This window comes from Lynx canadensis, chromosome B3 (assembly GCF_007474595.2).
Source record: "Lynx canadensis isolate LIC74 chromosome B3, mLynCan4.pri.v2, whole genome shotgun sequence".
Taxonomy (NCBI): Eukaryota; Metazoa; Chordata; class Mammalia; order Carnivora; family Felidae; genus Lynx; species Lynx canadensis.
The window spans coordinates 57,184,314-57,187,175 of record NC_044308.2 but is presented as its reverse complement, the minus strand read 5'-3'; positions in this window follow the sequence as shown (position 1 = coordinate 57,187,175).

Here is a 2,862-nt window from a genome sequence, read left to right as displayed (position 1 = left end):
GGTAATTGCAGGGGACTTTAACACTCCACTTACAGAAATGGATAGATCATCTAGACACATGGTCAATAAAGAAACAAGGGCTCTGAATGATACATTGGATCAGATGGACTTGACAGATATATTTAGAACTCTGCATCCCAAAGCAACAGAATATACTTTCTTCTCGAGTGCACATGGAACCTTCTCCAAGGTAGATCACATACTGGGTCATAAAACAGCCCTTCATAAGTATACAAGAATTGAGATCATACCATGCATACTTTCAGACCACAATGTTATGAAGCTTGAAATCAACCACAGGAAAAAGTCTGGAAAACCTCCAAAAGCATGGAGGTTAAAGAACACCCTACTAAAGAATGAGTGGGTCAACCAGGCAATTAGAGAAGAAATTTAAAAATATATGGAAACAAATGAAAATGAAAATACAACAATCCAAACGCTTTGGGATGCAGCGAAGGCAGTCCTGAGAGGAAAATACATTGCAATCCAGGCCTATCTCAAGAAACAAGAAAAATCCCAAATGCAAAACCTAACAGAACACCTAAGGGAACTAGAAGCAGAACAGCAAAGACATCCCAAACCCAGCAGAAGAAGAGAAATAATAAAGATCAGAGCAGAAATAAACAATATAGAACCTAAAAATAACTGTAGAGCAGATAAATGAAATCAAGAGTTGGTTTTTTGAAAAAAAAAAACAAAATGGATAAACCTCTAGCCAGGCTTCTCAAAACGAAAAGGGAGATGACCCAAATAGATAAAATCATGAATGAAAATGGATTTATTGCAACCAATCCCTCAGAGATACAAGCAATTATCAGGGAATACTATGAAAAATTATATGCCAACAAACTGGACAACCTGGAAGAAATGGACAAATTCCTAAGCGCTCACGCACTTCCAAAACTGAAACAGGAAGAAATAGAAAACTTGAACAGACCCATAACCAGCAAAGAAATTGAATCAGTTATCAAAAATCTCCCAGCAAATAAGAGTCCAGGACCAGATGGCTTCCCAGGGGAATTCTACCAGACATTTAAAGCAGAGATAATACCTATCCTTCTCAAGCTGTTCCAAAAAATAGGAAGGGAAGGAAAACTTCCAGACTCATTCTATGAAGCCAGCATTACTTTGATTCCTAAGCCAGACAGACACCCAACAAAAAAAGAGAACTATAGGCCAATATCCCTGATGAATATGGATGCAAAAATTCTCAACAAGATACTAGTATCTCAAATTCAACAGCACATAAAAAGAATTATACACCATGATCAAATGGGATTCATTCCTGGGATGCAGGGCTGGTTCAACATTCACAAATCAATCAATGTGATACATCACATTAATAAAAGAAAAGATAAGAACCATATGATCCTGTCAATCGATGCAGAAAAAGCATTTGACAAAATCCAGTATCCTTTCTTAATAAAAACCCTCGAGAAAGTCGGGATAGAAGGAACATACTTAAAGATCATAAAAGCCATTTATGAAAAGCCCACACCTAATATCATCTTCAATGGGGAAAAACTAGAGCTTTCCCCCTGAGATCAGGAACACGACAGGGATGTCCACTCTCACCGCTGTTGTTTAACATAGTGTTGGAAGTGCTAGCATCAGCTATCAAACAATAAAAGGAAATCAAAGGCATCCAAATTGGCAAAGATGAAGTTAAGCTTTCACTTTTTGCATATGACATGATATTATACATGGAAAACCAGATAGACTCCACCAAAAGTCTGCTAGAACTGATACATGAAATCAGGAAAGTCACAGGATACAAAACAATGTACAGAAATAAGTTGCATTCTTATACACTAATAATGAAGCAACAGAAAGACAAATAAAGAAACTGATCCCATTCACAATTGCACCAAGAAGCATAAAATACCTAGGAATAAACCTAACCAAAGATGTAAAAGATCTGTAGGCTGAAAACTATAGAAAGTTTATGAAGGAACTTGAGGAAGATATAAAGAAATGGAAAAACATTCCGTGCTCATGGATTGAAAGAATAAATATTGTTAAAATGTTAATACCACCCAAAGCTATCTCCACATTCAATGCAATCCCAATCAAAATTGCACCAGCATTCTTCTAGAAGCTAGAACAAGCAGTCCTAAAATTTGTATGGAACCACAAAAGGCCCCAAATAGCCAAAGGAATTTTGAAGAAGAAGACCAAAGCAGGAGGCATCACAATCCCAGACTTTAGCCTCTACTACAAAGCTGTAATCATCAAGACAGCATGGTATTGGCACAAAAACAGACACATAGACCAATGGAATAGAATAGAAACCCCAGAATTAGACCCACAAACGTATGGCCAACTAATCTTTGACAAAGCAGGAAAGAATATCCAATGGAAAAAAGAAACAGTCTCTTTAACAATTGGTGTTGGGAGAACTGGACGGCAACATTCAAAAGGATGAAACTAGACCACTTTCTCACACCATTCACAAAAATAAACTCAAAATGGAGAAAGGACCTGAATGTGAGACAGGAAACCATCAAAACCCTAGAGGAGAAAGTAGGGAAAAACCTCTCTGGCCTCAGCTGCAGCAATTTCTTACTTGACAAATCCCCAAAGGCAAGGGAATTAAAAGCAAAAATGAACTATTGGGACCTCATGAAGATAAAAAGCTTCTGCACAGAAAAGGAAACAACAAATCTAAAAGGCAACCAACGGAATGGGAAAAGATATTTACAAATGACATATTGGACAAAGGGCTAGCATCCAAAATCTATAAAGAGCTTGCCAAACTCCACACCCAAAAAACAAATAATCCAGTGAAGAAATGGGCAGAAAACATGCATAGACACTTCCCTAAAGAAGACATCCGGATGGCCAACAGGCACATGAAAAGAT